This window comes from Monodon monoceros, unplaced genomic scaffold (assembly GCF_005190385.1).
Source record: "Monodon monoceros isolate NGI ecotype Baffin Bay Population unplaced genomic scaffold, NGI_Narwhal_1 Super_Scaffold_20, whole genome shotgun sequence".
In the NCBI taxonomy this organism is placed as follows: domain Eukaryota; kingdom Metazoa; phylum Chordata; class Mammalia; order Artiodactyla; family Monodontidae; genus Monodon; species Monodon monoceros.
Window position 1 is genome coordinate 37,999,549 of NW_021703777.1, and position 16,948 is coordinate 38,016,496.

The following is a 16,948-nucleotide window of genomic DNA, read 5'->3' on the forward strand; positions in this document are numbered from 1 at the left end:
TCGATGACCCAAAATCTGGCACGTACTGGTTTCTAAGGCCTCACCTGTTAGGTTTATAAGAATTTAATCTGCTAAAGGGCACCATGTAAACTCAAAGCACATGCATAGGCTAATCACAGGAGACACTCGGCCAACATTTCTTGGTTGATTTATAGATTTTCTACTTTAGTGATATTGAAATGATTTATAACTCTTAGCAAGGCATTTGCTAAAGAGGAAAGAGAGAGTCCTAACTATTTATATGATTTTTATTAGATTTTTTTTTTACCTCCGCTTTTGCCCAAAGATGGAGGGACCTTGCCCGAATAGTAAGCTTATGAAATGGAGAGACCCCTTATCACCCTCTTCCCTGAGTACCCTCAAAATGTTCCCAGAGTGATAAACATTCCCCTCTTGTGTGGGGATTTGAGCTGCTTTCCACATCAGAGGCTCAAAGGCGCTCAACTGGAATGTCCCCAGCCTGCCAGGGAAAGAAGAAATCTTCCTCAGCCAAGCGTTTCTGGTTGCTTGGACACCCGCATTATAGTTTTTGTCGCTTGACCTATCTTCCTCTGTTGCCCTCCGTCAGTTCCATCTGTAAGTCAGAGTTAGAAATTTATGATTTAGGCCAACCAGAGAAACATTTTGTGGTAAATTATTGAAGGACAATTTATGTTTACATTCTTATTTTCAATGAAACTGCACAGGAAAACAACAGTGTACCATCAATTACATCTGACTATCAGAGGAGCAAGTACAGTGATATAGTAAGAAGCACGGTTTTATATACGGGTGACCCTGGTTTCAAGTCATAGCTCCACCATCTTCTAGCTGTGACCCAATTAACTTTATAGAACATTTGATCACACACAGCTGAAGGTACATCCTAACTGACGTGCCCAAAGTTTAAGTAATAACTCTTTATGTAACACCTTAAAAAGCATTTTCACATGATTTTATTTATTCTAGTCAACAACCTATGAAGTAGGCGAGACAAATATTATTATTCTTTTTTTTTTTTACGGTACGTGGGCCTCTCACTGCTGTGGCCTCTCCCATTGCAGAGCACAGGCTCCGGACGCACAGGCTCAGCGGCCATGGCTCACGGGCCCAGCCGCTCCGCGGCATGTGGGATCCTCCCGGACCGGGGCACGAACCCGTGTCCCCTGCCTCGGCAGGCGGACTCTCAACCACTGCGCCACCAGGGAAGCCCTATTCTTATTTTACATGGAAAAAAATATGAGGTTCAGCCTGTAAACTACCCAGGTTTGCCAAGGAAATTTGGAATTGAAACCTAGGTTTTTTGTATTTTAAATTCTGTCAGGTTCACTATGTACTGCAAGTAAGTAGTAGCAAAAACAAGTAAATTCTAAGAGAAGGCAACTTGTTATAACAATTAAGCACAGGAATTCATCAGCAAACCTGCCTGAATTCAAGTCCCAGCTCTGCCACCTACTGGCCCGTGTCACCAGTCAGGTAACTTAACCCCTCTGTGCCTCGGTGTCCTCATGCATAAAATGAGGATAAAGGTGGGCTTCCCTGGTGGCGCAGTGGTTGCGGGTCTGCCTGCCGATGCGGGGGAGGGATGTGTGTTCGTGCCCCGGTACGGGAGGGTCCCGCATGCCGCGGAGTGGCAGGAGGGGCCGTGGCAGTGGGAGACCCGCGTACCGCAAAAAAAAAAAAAAAAATGAGGATAAGGGAGATACTATTTTCCTCCCAGAATTCTTATGAAGATTGAATTGGTTAATATACGTAAAGTACTTAGAACAATGCTTGGTCCTAGTGAAGCACTATACAGGTGTTACCTATTATTACCATTTATCAATATATTATTAAAAGCTGCATGTCTCAAGGAGAGCAATATTCAGCTTCTAAACTCACTAAAGCTGCAACACCCCAGAAGACTTTGAAGAAAAAGGGATATGCTGACATTGCTTTGGTAAAGTGCATAGAAATTATGAAATGAGGTAGGGAAACTTTGCAAATAATTGCAAAGAAATCATCAGCCTATCAAATTAATTAATTTTTGCTTTATCCTTCAGCAGTAGTAAGAACTAGAATCAATTTACTACCATGTAGTTTGCATATTTATGATGACTGCAGAATTCCTTCCATTTCTAGCTTCTCCACTGAATCATAGTAAATCTGAGCAAATTAAATTTTGGTGATTTAATTCCTTTGTAAAATAGGTAGTATATTCCTTCCTTCCTTCCTTATTTATTTATTTATTTATTTTTGGCTGCATTGGGCCTTTGTTGCTGCATGCGGGCTTTCTCTAGTTGCGGTGAGCGGGGGCTACTCTTCGTTGCAGTGTGTGGGCTTCTCATTGCGGTGGCTTCTCTTGTTGCAGAGCACAGTCTCTAGGCATGCAGGCTCAGTAGTTGTGGCTTCTGGGCTCTAGAGCACAGGCTCAGTAGTTGTGGACTTAGTTGGGCTTAGCTGCTCTGCGGCATGTGGGATCTTCCCAGACCAGGGCTTGAACCCGTGTCCCCTGCATTGGCAGGCGGTTTCTTAACCACTGCGCCACCAGGGAAGTCCCTATTCCTTCTAGGACTTTGTAAGTTATATTCTAAAAGAATGGGTGTATGTGTGCTTTTGATACTGCATGATTCAACTATTTTTTAAATGTTGAATATAGCTGGATTTATATCTTTTTTGGAGATGGTCATTTAGAGAAGTGGAAGAGATTGGTAACTGTCCTTAGAAGAGTAAATCACTGATTTGCTTCAAATTATATCAATTATCTCTGTTCAACAAATGGCTGAAATCCAGAAGTATCAGTCAAGGTCCTTAGATGCAAGTCTGGCTGACTTAGGCAAAGAATTTATTGAAAGGTTAATAAGAAGCTCACAGAACTCTTTGGAAAGCTGGAGGACCCAGCATAGAAAACTGGCAGAAACAAAGGATGCCCAGCAGCAGCAAGGACCATAGTCAAAGCCATACCCATACCAGCCAACTAGGGCCCACATTGCTAGACCCACTGGCACCACCACAGCTTGCACCATCACTGTGAGGGCGCCAGCCACTGGGTGCCACCGTTGCCATAGCTCACCTTTCCCACTTATGTTTTATTTTACAAACTCTTGTATACTTATACTTTTACAATGGAATCATTTCCTTATAAGACGCAATAATAGCCATAAGATCTCTTTGTGAAAAAAGCCTTACTGATCAGAGAAATAAAAGCTAAACGATTCATGTCTGTTGAAGCCATATCAAATACCATATCTCTTCTAAGACACCCTTTTTAATTTACATTTTAACCTCTCTGAAATCATAGTGTGTCTTACAGTTGATAAGAATAATAAGTAATAAGAAAACATTGTTTTATATTTCAATTGGCCATTTTATTTTTCTTAGCAGTACATAAAATAATGGTGAGTTTTTTAGATGATGGTTTAATTGAGTCAATGAAGTACAGCACTTTAAAGATTGACTATTGTTGGTCAGGAAGATTACACATCTTGGATTTTTCCAGATCGTCCCAATTATATGTATTTTTTTCAGTAAGTGTATTTATTAAATATATAACCATGTATGACAATGGTTTTTAAAAATCTACAAAACTTTCCCATGTCTTTATATTCTCATAGCAAAAAACAAAAACAAAAGATACACTTTGCTAGACTTTATGAAGCCTAATTTTTGGTTTGGAAAATATCGTCAGCAAGCATGCTTAAAAGATTATTTCAGGGCTTCCCTGGTGGCGCAGTGGTTGAGAGTCTGCCTGCCGATGCAGGGGACACGGGTTCGTGCTCCAGTCCGGGAAGATCCCACGTGCCGCGGAGCGGCTAGGCCTGTGAGCCATGGCTACTGAGCCTGCGCGTCCAGAGCCTGTGCTCTGCGACGAGAGAGGCCACAACAGTGAGAGGCCCGCGTACCCCACCCCCCCCAAAAAAAAAAAGATTATTTCAGTAGTGAATCTATTTTATTCCTGCATATTACAAAAGGCTTTTAAAATTAGATGTATTTCTAGTAATGCCTATTGTCTGTTGCTCCTCTTTTCTCACAGTTTGATTTAGAAAAAATATATTTATCATATATTAAGAGATTTAATTGATTTGCTCCCCGAATTAATATTAATATCCTAAATTATTATGGACATAAATCAATCTCATCCATCCTCTTAACAACAATAATTTGTGCCTTGATCATTTAGTATCTGATGCATTTTCTGCATTTAACTGGTATGGGTTGATGTATGGGAGTGGGAAGGGGCTGTGGCCTTCACTGTGCCCCCCAGGAAGTTGGGAAGAGCCTAAAGCAGGAAATCGATTAGAGTATCTTTGGGTGGACCAGAAGAGGTTGTTAACCTAATATGCTTAAGAAGGACCTAATACTGCAGTGTGTGTTTTTTTCTCAACAAACCTGGCTTCAGCAACATACCACTCAGACGGTAAATACTGTACTGCTGTGTTCAGGGAACAAATGCCAAAATGACTTACTAACTGGTTCTGCCAAGTTATTTCCAGTATATCTGAGGAGGAATTAGTGGTGCAATGAAAACATTTTATTGATTTAAAAATCCAGTGCAAGGACACTGAGTTTTTTATAAGGCAAGACTTTCAATTAGCTTACTTGCGGAGCAAATTTAGACAACCTTGTCATTTGGCAATCCAGTCAAGAGAATGCATGAATAGTATCACTCTGCATAAATATAGATTAAAGAAATTACTCAAAACTATGCAATCATTGACATATACTAGAAAAGAGGTTTATAAGTGTTTCAAAACACCAAGAAAATTGTTAATATAGCAATGTCAGGAAAAATTGACAAAGCTTCAGTAATGAGCAAAAGGGTCCCTGGCTGTCCTTGCAGTAGGCGTTAGGCATTACCTAGCAGTCCTGCTGAGGATTATCTGATACTAAAGAGGGATGCACCTTTGTTGTCTTAGTCAGATCAGGCCGCCATGACAAAAATACCATAGACCGGGTGACTTATAAACAACAGAAGTTTACTTCTTGTAGTTTTGGAGGCTGGACATCCAAGATTAGGGTGCCAGCATGGTTGAGTTCTTGTGAGGGCCCTCTTTCATGTTGTAGACTGCTGACTTCTCCTTGTATTCTCACATAATAGAGAGCAGAGAGAGAAAATCAGCTCTCACATTACTCTTGTAATGTCACTAATCCAATTCATAAAGACTCCACCCTCATCTCATCCTAATTACCTCCCAAAGGCCCCACCGCCTAATACCATCACATTGGAGGCAGGGGTTCAGTATTTGAATTTGTTGGGGGGGGGGGACACAAACATTCAGTCTATAGCAATTGCCTTTGATCTAATTAGACTATTTTACAACTCTGTAGGGATGAAAGTTAATCTGTGGAAAACTGATAACCATGCATGTGGTTCTTGTTCATGGCAATGTAAGTGAATTTTGTCTGATAGAGAAGTCCTACTGTCTATTTGCTGTCTGCAAGCTGGAAGCTTAGGGAAGCTGGGTGATGTAGTTCCAGTACAAACCCAAAGGCCTGAGAACCAGGGAAGCCAATGGTGTAAATCCCCATCTGAGTCCGAAGGCCCAAGAACCAGGAGTGTGGATGTCCAAGGGTAGGAGAAGATGGATGCCCTAGCTCAAGCAAGAGAACAAATTCACTCGTCCTCCACTATTTCTTTCTATTAGGCCTTCAAAGTATTGAATGATGCTACCCACATCGGTAAGGGCAATCTTTACTCGGTCTACAGATTCAAATGCTAATCTCTTCTGGAAACACCCTCACAAACACACCAAGAAATAATGTTTTACCAGCTGTCTGGGCATTCCTTATCCCAGTCAAGCTGACACATAAAATTAACCATCACAGTGGTACAGCCGGGACCCAAGCCAGGTCCCACTCTTAATGGAAGAGTTTGTCAGCACTACTTCTGTTTTCTCCTGCAGCTCATCTTCAGCTACGTGCTGCTGAAGTGGTCTCCTTAGCCTTCCCTTGCAGCGTCTCTACCTCCCCATCATCACCTTCTTGACCCCCTCATCTCTCCTCCTTTTCATACAGTACAACTTAGCTCTGTCCCAGCTGTCTCAGTTGTCCTTCCTACTCCTACTATTTCAAATATGCAAAAGCCTTTATCCTGAAGATGACAAGCAAAAGATATTTCAATTACCAACCAATATTCATCCTCCTGGGAAGGGTGGTTGGAAGTGTGTGTATGGAGCAGGAGGGTAATTTTAAATAATAACTAATTTTGTTTTCCTATAAGATGTGTCTTTGTAAGTTAGTTTTGTTTTTGTTTTTCAAGGATTTTTACACCTCTTTTCCTGGTATTTGGGAGGTTGCTTAGTGCTTTGGTGATTGACTGGATATGAAGGATGATAGGAATGGATGTGTCAAGGATGACTACAAGGTCTTGACATTGGGGATGACAAGACAATGGTCATGTTCACCAAAAACGGGGAAATTGGAAAAAGCTGCTACTTCCTCCCTAATCCCAATGGAAATTAGTGGTGGGTGGGAGCTGAGAATTTTATTTTGGACATGCACATTTTGAGATGATAGTAATACTCTGAAGTAAAACATTAGGGTAGTAGAAATTGTATATGAGTGTGGTATAAGTGGAGGGAAAAAGATTGAAGATAAAAGACTTAGGAATTGACAGCATATAGGTGTGGGCTGGAGCAGAGAGACTGGAAAGACTCCCTCAGAGAATACATGCAAAATGTTGATTGAGTGAGGCAGGGCAAAGGGAAAGAATCCAAGACAAGAACAAGCAAAGAAAGGACGGAGAGGTAAGAAGAGAATCAGAATGTTACAGCAATATGGAAGCCAAACAAGAAAAACATTCAACAAAAACAGTAGCTAACATTTATGAGCTTTTAATAATAGCATGCATTATTTCAGTTGAAATTCTCAATAACTATATGATTGAAGTACTGTTATTATACCTCTTCTCACTAATGAGGAAACTGACTTAGGAAGCTTACATAATTTGTCTGAAGTCATAGAGCTGGTAGTCAAATCAAGACTACTAAGGACCCTAAAAATCCAAGTTCCTACACACTACTCTACAGGATGCATTTGAGAATCCAGGGTTTCTGTGCAATTATTTAATCCTCATTGCATACCAGGCTCTGTTACGTGTCTTTTATATACTTACTGAATTTTCCACACTCTGAAGATCTACTATCCCCAAATAAAATATAGAGAAGTGTTATGTAACTCACCCAAAACTACATGGTTAAGTAATGGAGCTGAGATTTGAACTCAGTCTGTTCCAGAGTTTATATAAAAAAAGGTTAAGGGGGTGGGGGGAAGAAGCCATTATTCCATTTCAGCAGTTAAGAAACATCAAGCCCTTTCTCACTCTGCAATATATTCCACGGGATGAAACTTTGAAAGCCAACGTCTTAACCTGTGTCAGCTGTCTCCTTACACTGTGTCCACCTTGCAGGCTCAGCCTCTCAGAAAATCCTAACATCTTATCCATTCCATGGTCTCCTGCTGCCTTTTCTCATTTTTGTTCTTCTCAACCATTGCAGGGAAGTTGAAGTTTCTGAAGGGCCCAATAGTCTTCATTGAGCAGATTTTAGTTAATATTAGAAAATAGCTGACTGTCCTAATGTGGCAAAACTGTCAGTCATGTAGGTATTCTTTACTTTTTTCCTTCTCTATTTCTTTTCTTTCTGCTCAAAGCCAGGACAAATAGTAAATATTTTCCATCACCTCTTAAACTAGTATTCTCTCCTCCCCTCACCCATGAATGGATACGGGAGCAATAGTTAAAGGGAAATTTTATGTTTTTATTGTGAGCAGAAGGTAGGGTGGCCAGATTTAGCAAATAAAAATAAAGGATGCCCATTTGAATTTCAGTTAAAAAATAATTTTTTTTTTAGTGTAAGTATGTCCCATGCAGTATTTGGAACATACTTATACTAAAAATAAATATTCACTGTTTATCTGAAATTGAAATTTAACTAGACATCCTGTATTTTATCTGGCAACTATACCAGACTATGAATTCAGGTCATTTTTTTTGGAGTTGGCAATTCAAATTAATACAACCCAGTAATTCATGGTACAAAATGAGAAATGGTGCAAAATGGTGCATCTGAGAGGCTGTTCCATTTGAACTCACCTGGAGATATTTATAAACCACATTTCCTGAGTACTCTGATGCTATGTGCAAGGATGCCCACATTCCCCAGGCAAAGGAGCATGGAGATGCAGCTAACATAGAATGAAATTTTATTTGTGCTGTAATTTGAATCTGGGTGACTTGCAGCTGTCTGGTTTCATAGTGAATTTGAGTATTCACTGGCTAAATCTATCTAATTGAAAATTAGGGTCATTTCTGACATTTTCAAATTTATTTAAATCAAGTAAATAACTATTTGAAGTCCCTCCAGAGCCTTTCCTTTTTAGTTTTAAGCATCTGGTTTAAGTCTTGAGGTAACCTAATTGTCTACTGGGTTACCCACTTTCTCACTCTCTATATACTATACTAATTTCAGACCCTTTTTCTTATCTATAAAACTATTTTAAAAATCTAATCAGAAAGAAATGTGATTGCAGAGGATCAGCCAAGATGGCAGCATAGAAAGACCCTAAGTGCACCTCTTCTCATGGGCACAGCAAAATTACAACTATTCACAGAACAATCATCAGTGAAGAAGATTGGAACCTGCCAGAAAAGACTGTCTACAACTAAAGATATAAAGAAGGAACCCCAGGGCTTCCCTGGTGGCGCAGTGGTTGAGAGTCCGCCTGCCGATGCAGGGGACACGGGTTCGTGCCCCGGTCTGGGAAGATCCCACATGCCGCGAAGCGGCTGGGCCCGTGAGCCATGGCCGCTTGAGCCTGTGCATCCGGAGCCTGTGCTCCGCAATGGGAGAGGCCACAGCAGTGAGAGGCCCGCGTACTGCAAAAAAAAAAAAAAAAAAGAAGGAACCCCAAGACAGGTGGGATGGGCAGAGTTGAGGTATAGTCAAGTCCCATACTGCCAGGTGGGTGACCCACAAACAGGAGAATGACTACAACTGCAGAGGTTCTCTCTAAGGAGTGATGGGTCTAACTCCACATCAGGTTACCAAGCCCAAGGGTCCTGCACCAAGAAGATGAACCTCAGAACGCTTGGCTTTGAAGGTCAGCGGGGCTTACTTTTGAAAGACCCAGAGGGCTGTGGGACATAGAAACTCCACTCTTAAGGGCACGCACAAAATCTCATATGCTCTGGGACCCAGGGCAGAAGCAGTAATTTGAAAACAGCCTGGGTCAGACCTACATGCTAATCTTGGTGAGTCTCTAAGAGCAGCAGGAGGCAACTGGAGCTTAACCTGGGGACACAGACACTGGTAGAAGCCATTATTGGGAGTTTGTTCTACCACATGGACACTGGGGCTGGCAAGCACCATTCTGGAATCCTCCCTTTAGCATACTGACCTTGGGACCCAGCCCCACTCCCCTGCCTACCACCTGTAGGCACCAGTACTGGGGCACCTCAGGCCAAGCAACTAACTGGGCAGGCACACAGCCCCATCCACCAGAAGAGAGCCTGCCTTAAAACTCCCTCAGCCCACAGCTTCCCCTGGGCACAGCCCTGCCCACCAGAGAGTCCAGGACCTGGTCCCACACACTAGTGTGCAGGCACTAGACTCCAGACCCCTAGGGCCCTGCAGCTAGAGACCCTATGACCCAGCTCCATCCACCAGTGGGCAGGTATCAACCCCAAAATACCAAGCCCCAACCACCATGAAGCCTGCCTAGCCTTGGGACCAGCCTAACCCACCAGCAGGCAGACACCAACTCCAGGACAACAACAGCCCCACAGCCCACAGACCCAGCCCACCAGTCAGCAGGCCAACACCTGCCCCAGGACTGTCTGGGCCCTGACCCCACCTACAAGAAGGCCAAAACAAGTTTCAGGACACCCTGGACCCTACAGCCAGCTGCGTCAGGAGCTGGCACCTCCCATCAGTGGTCCAACACCAGCTCTGGGACCCCTGGGCCCTGCAACCAGACCCCAGGACCTGGCTCTGTCAGTGGGCTGGCACTAGACGCAGGTCTGGTTTTACATTCTGGTGGGCAGACACCAGCCCTGGGATCTCCTGGACCCCAAACTGGCACATCAGCCAGCAGCTGGAAGGCTCCACATGAGGCATGCCCTGGCAACCAACCAGACCAGGGGCCAACCAAGCCTACCAAACCAAACACAATTGTCAGTCCACCACAACAGAAGGATCCACACAGCCCAAAGAGGGGGCACCTATAACATATAACTCTGATGACCAGAGGGCAGTGCACTGCTGAGATGCACAGGACATCTCCTACAAAAGGCCACTTCTCCAAGGCAGGACAATGTAACCAACCTACCACATATATAGAAAAGAAAAAAACAGTAAGTTAGGCAAAATGAGTCAACAAAGGAATATTCCAAATGAAGGGAACTAAGTGAAGTGGAGATAGGCAATCTACCCAAGAAAGAGTTCAGGGTAATGATCAAAAAGATTATCAAAGAACTCTAGAGGATACACAGAGCAAGAAGTTAGAAGTTTTAAACAAATAGTTGGAAAATATAAAGAAGAACCAAACAGAGATGAAGAATACAGTAACTGAAATGAAAAATACACTAGAAGCAATCAACAGTAGATTAAATGATACAGAGGAATGGATCCGCAAGCTGGAAGACAGTGGAAATCACTGAAGGTGAACAGAAAAATGAAAAAAGAATAAAAACAAATGAGGACAGTTTAAGAGACCTCTGCGACAACATCAAGCGTACTAACATTCACATTATAAGAGTCCCAGAAGAAAGAGAGAAAGGGGCAGAGAACATATTAGACATAAGGGCTGAAAACTTCCCAAACCTGGGAAAGGAAACAGATTTCCAAGTTCAGAAAGTACAGAGTCCCATACAGGATCAACCCAAAGAGGAACATGCCAAGATACATTGTAACTAAAATGGCAAAAATTAAAGATAAAGAGAGACTATTAAAAACAACAAGGAAAAGCAGTAAGTTGTATAAAAAGGAATTCCCACAAGGCTATTAGCTGACTTTTCAGCAGAAACTCTGAAGTCCAGAAGGGAGTGTCACAATATACATAAAGTGATGGAAGAGAAAAACCTACAACCAAGAATATTCTACACAGCAAGTCTCTTGTTCAGATTTCATGGAGAGATCAACAAAACAAAATCTAAAAGACTTTGGCACCACCAAATGAGTTTATAAGCAATGTTAAAGGGATTTCTCTAAGCAAAAATTAAAGGCCATGAGAAACATGAAAATTACAAATGAAAAAGCTCATCAGTAAAGGCAAATATACAGTAAAGTTAGAAAATCAACCACATACAAAGGTAGTAGGAAGGTTAGCAGACAAAAGTAGTAAAATCATCTATATCCAGGATAAGCAGATAAGGGATACACAAAACAATTAGATGTAAAATATATTGTCAAAAACAGTAATTGTGAGGAGAGGAGAGTACAAACACAGTTTTCATAAAATGCGTTTGAAATTAAAAGTTTATCAACTTAAAAAAATCACAGAGCTATATATAGATATGATTGTTATAACAATCATACATATGTAGATAGATAGCTAGATGGATAGATAGACAGATAGATATAAATATCTGTGATTTTTTTATATCTGTGTATAAATCTCATGGTAAACACAAGCCAAAAATCAATAATAGATACACACACAAAAATGAGAAAAGAATCCAGGCATAACACTAAAGATAGTCATCAAATCATACAAGAACAGAAGAAGAAGGGAACAAAAACGAACTACAAAAACAACCCCCAAACAATTAACAAAATAGCAATAAGAACATATGTATCAATAGGTACTTTCAGTGTAAATAGACTAAATGTTCCAACCAAAAGACATAGAGTGACTGAATGGATACAAAAACAAGGCCTGTATATATGCTGCTTATAAGAGACTCACTTTAAATCTAAAGACACACACAGACTGAAAGTGAAGGGATGGAAAAAGGTATTCAATGCAAATGGAAATCAAAAGAAAGCCAGGGTAGCAATACTTGAATCAGACAAAATAGACTTTAAGACCATTACAAGAGAAAAAGTATGACATTACATAATGATATAATCAAGGAATCAATCCAAGAAGAAGATATAACAATTGTAAATACATATGCACCCAACATAGAAACACCTAAATACACAAAGCAAATATTAACAGACATAAAGGGAGAAACTGACAGTAACACAATAATAGTAGTGTGTTAATAATAATAACCCAACTTATATCAATGGACAGATCACCCAGACAGAAAATCAATAAGAATACACTGGTCTTAAATGACACATTAGGCTAAATGGATTAATAGATAGATATATATATATAGAACATTCCATCCAAAAGCAGCAGAATATACATTCTTCTCAAGTGCACATGGATCATTCACCAGGATAGATCACATGCTATACATGCTAGGCCACAAAACAAACCTTAGTAAATTTAAGAAACTTGAAATCATATCAAGCATTTTTTCCAACCACAACACTGTGAGACCAGAAATCAATTAGAAGAAAAAATTCAGAAAATACAAACACATGAAAGCTAAACAATATGCCACTAAACAACCAATGGATCACTGAAAAAATCAAAAAGGAAGTAAATAAATACCTGGAGACAAATGAAACTGAAAACACAATGATGCAAAAGCTACGTGACACAGAAAAAGCAATTCTAAGAGGGAAGTTTAGAGCAGTACAAGCTGACTTCAGGAAACAAGAAAAATCTCAAATAAACAACCTAACCTTACACCTAAAGGAACTAGAAAAAGGAGAACAAAGCCTGAAGTTAGTAGAAGGAAAGAAATCATAAAGGTCAGAGCAGAAACAAATGAAATAGAGACTAAAAAATCAACAGAAAAGATCAATGAAACTAAGAGCTGGTTCTTTGAAAAGATAAACAAAATTGATAAACCTTTAGCCAGACTCATCAAGAAACAAAAGAGGGAGGATCCAAGTCAATAAAATCAGACATGAAAAAGAAGTTACACCAATACCACAGAAATACAAAGGATCATAAGAGACTACTATGAACTACTCTATGCCAATAAAGTGGACAACTTAGAAATGGACAAATTCCTATAAGTGTACAAACTCCCAAGACTGAACCAGGAAGAAATATAAAGTATGAACAGCCCAATTACCAGTAATGAAATTGAATCAGTAGTTTTAGAAAACTCCTGATGAACCAAAGTCCAGGACCAGATGGTGTCACAGGTGATTTCTACCAAATAATTGGAGAAGAATTAACACTTATCCTTCCCAAACTATTCCAAAAAATTGCAGAGGAAGGAACACTTCCAAACTCATTTCACAAGGCTAGCATCACTGGGATACCAAAATCAGACAAAGGTATCACACAAAAAAGAAAATCATAGGCCAATATCAGTGATGAACATAGATGCAAAAATCCTCAATAAAGTATCAGCAAACTGAATTCAACCATACATTAAAAGGATCATACACCATGATCAAGTGGGATTTATCCCAGGGATTCAAGGATGATTAAATATCCACAAATCAATCAATGTGATACATCACATTAACAAATTAAAGAATAACAATCATATGATCATCTCAATAGATGCAGAAAAATCTTCTGACAACATTCAACATCCATTTATGATAAAAATTCTCCACAAAGTGAGTATAGAGAGAATATATCTCAACACAATACAGGCCATATATGATAAGCTGCAGGTAACAGCATACTCAACAGTGAAAAGCTGAAAGCATTTCATCTAAGATCAGGAATAAGACAAGATGTCCTTCCTTGCCACTTTTATTCAACACAGTATTGGAAGTCCTAGCCATAGACATCAGAAAAGAAAAAAATAAATAAAAGGAATCCAAATTGGAAAGGAAGAAGTAAAACTGTCACTGTTTGCAGATGACCTGATATTTTACATAGACAATTCTGAAGATGCTAATAAAAGCTACTTGAGCTTATCAATGAATTCGGTAAAGTTGCAGGATACAAAATTGATAAAGAGGAATCCGTTGCATGTCTACACATTTGCAATGAACTACCAGAAAGAGAAATTAAGAAAATTATCCCATTTACAACTGCATCAAATAGAATAAAATACCTAGGAATAAACTTTCCTAAGGAGGTAAAAGACCTGTACCTGAGAAACTATAAGGCACTGATGAAAGAAATTGAAGATGACATAAGCAAATGGAAAAATATACCATGTTCATTGATTGGAAGAATTAATATTGATTAATATTGTTAAAGTGGTCATACTATCCAAGGCAATCTACAGTCAATGCAATCCCTATTAAAATACCAATAGCATTTTTCACAGAACTAGGACAAATAATTTAAAATTTTTTATGGAAACTGAAAAAAAAAAAAAAACCCAAATAGCCAAAACAACCTTGAGAAAAAGAACAGAGCCGGAGGTGTAATGCTCCCAGACTTCAGACTATACTACAACACTACAGTCATCAAAACAGTATGGTACTAGCACAGAAACACGCACATAGATTAATGGAACATAATAGAGAGCCCAGAAATACACCCATACACTCATGGTCAATTAATCTATGACAAAGGAGGCAAGAATATACAATGGAGAAAAGACAGTCTCTTCAATAAGTGGTGCTGGGAAAACTGGACCGCTACATGTAAAAGAATGATGTTAGAACATTTTCTCACACTATACACAAAAATAAACTCAAGATGGATTAAAAATCTAAATGTGAGACTGGAAATCATAATCCTAGAAGAAAACATTGGCAGAGCACTCTTTGCCATAAACCATAGCGATATTTTTTCAATCTGTTTCCTAAGGCAAAAGAAACAAAAGCAAAAATAAACAAATGGGACCTAATTAAACTTAAAAGCTTTTGCACAGCAATGGAAACCACTGACAAAATGAAAAGACAACTTACTGAATGGGAGAAAATATTTGCAAATGTTATGACCAATAAAAGGGATTCATATCCAAAATATATGAACAGCTCATACAGCTCAATATATATAAAAGAAAGCCTGATCAAAAAATGGGCAGAAGACCTGAGTAGACATTTTTCCAAAGAAGACATATAAATGGCCAGCAGACACATGAAAATGTGCTCAACATCAGTAATTATCACAGAAATGCAAATCAAAACCACAGTGATAGATCACTTCACACCTGTCAGATGGCTATCATCAAAAAGACCTCAAATAACAAATGTTGACAAGGATGTGGAGAAGAGGGAACCCTTGTAACTGTTGGTAGGAATATAAATTGGTGTAGGCACTGTGGAAACAGTATGGAGTGTCCTCAAAAAACTAAAAATAGAACTACCATAAGATCCAGCAATTCCACTCCTGGGTATATATCTGAAGAAAATAAAAACATTAATGTAAAAAGATATATTCCCATGCTTTTGGATTGGAAGAATTAATATTGTTAGAATGGCCATACTACCCAAAGCAATCTACAGATTTAATGTGATCCTTATCAAATTACCCATGGCATTTTTCACAGAACTAGAACAAATAATCCTAAAATTTATATGGAACCATAAAAGACTCAGAATTGCCAAAGCAATCCTTAGGAAAAAGAAGGAAGAAAGCAGGAGGAATATCCCTGCCAGACTTCAGATAATACTACAAAGCTACAGTAATCAAAACAGCATATATCAGCACAAAAACAGACATATGGATCAATGGAACAGAATAGAGAGCCCAGAATTAAACCCACACACCTATGGACAATTAATCTTCAACAAAGGAGGCAAAAATATACAAAAGGGAAAAGACAGTCTCTTCAACAAGTGGTGTTAGAAAAGTTGAACAGCCACATGTAAACCAATGAAGTTAGAGCACACCCTCACACCATACACAAAAATAAACTCAAAATGGCTTAAAGACTTAAATATAAGACATAACACCATAAAGCTCCTAGAAGAGAACATAGGCAAAACATTCTCTGACATAAATTGAACGAATGTTTTATTAGGTCAGTCTCCCAAGGAAATACAAATAAAAGCAAAAATAAACAAAGGGGACCTAATCACACTTACAAGCTTCTGTATAGCAAAGGAAACCATAAACAAAATGAAAAGACAACCTACAGACTGGGAGAAAATATTTGCAAATGATGCAACAGACAGGGCTTAATTTCCAAAATACAGCTCATTCAACTCAATAGAAAAAAAAAACAAACAACCCAATCAAAAAATGGGCAGATGATCTAAATAGACATTTCTCCAAAGAAGACATACAGATGGCCAATAGGCAAATGAAAAGATGCTCCTCATCATAGGGGTGAATGAATGTTTTGAATTATAGTTTTGTCTGTGAAACAGACCTGCATTGATCTGTGCCCTGATGGAGCTCAAAATACTCTCAGATGCTATTTCCTTTAATATATAAAATATGTGCAAACCCCAACACTGATTAATAAAAGGCAAATGTAGTTGCTCCTTGAACAACGCAGGAGTTAGGGACGCCCACCCTCCACAGAGTCAAAATCCAAGCATAATTTATAGTTGGCCCTCCATATACGCAGTTGGATTCCTCAGTATCTACTTACTCTTTTTAAATAAAATGACCTCTATTTCATAATAAATCCAATATGGTTCTTTAATCTTGTTTTCATTCTATGTTTCCTGACTGCTCAGTTCTGAAATGTATTTTGTAGGAGTGTGTTCTACCTACACATCCGAACTGAATATCAAGAAATCCAAATTTGGGGTTTCCCTGGTGGCGCACTGGTTGAGAGTCCACAGGGGACACGGGTTCGTGCCCCGGTCCGGGAGGATCCCACATGCCACGGAGCGGCTGGGCCCATGAGCCATGGCCACTGAGCCTGCGCATCCAGAGCCTGTGCTCCGCAACGGGAGAGGCCACAACAGTGAGAGGCCTGCGTACAGCACAAAAAAAAAAAAAAAAAAAGAAATCCAAATTTGGGACTTCCCTGGTGGCGCAGTGGTTAAGAATCCACCTGCCAATGCAGGGGACATGGGTTTGATCCCTGGTCCACGAAGATCCCCCATAC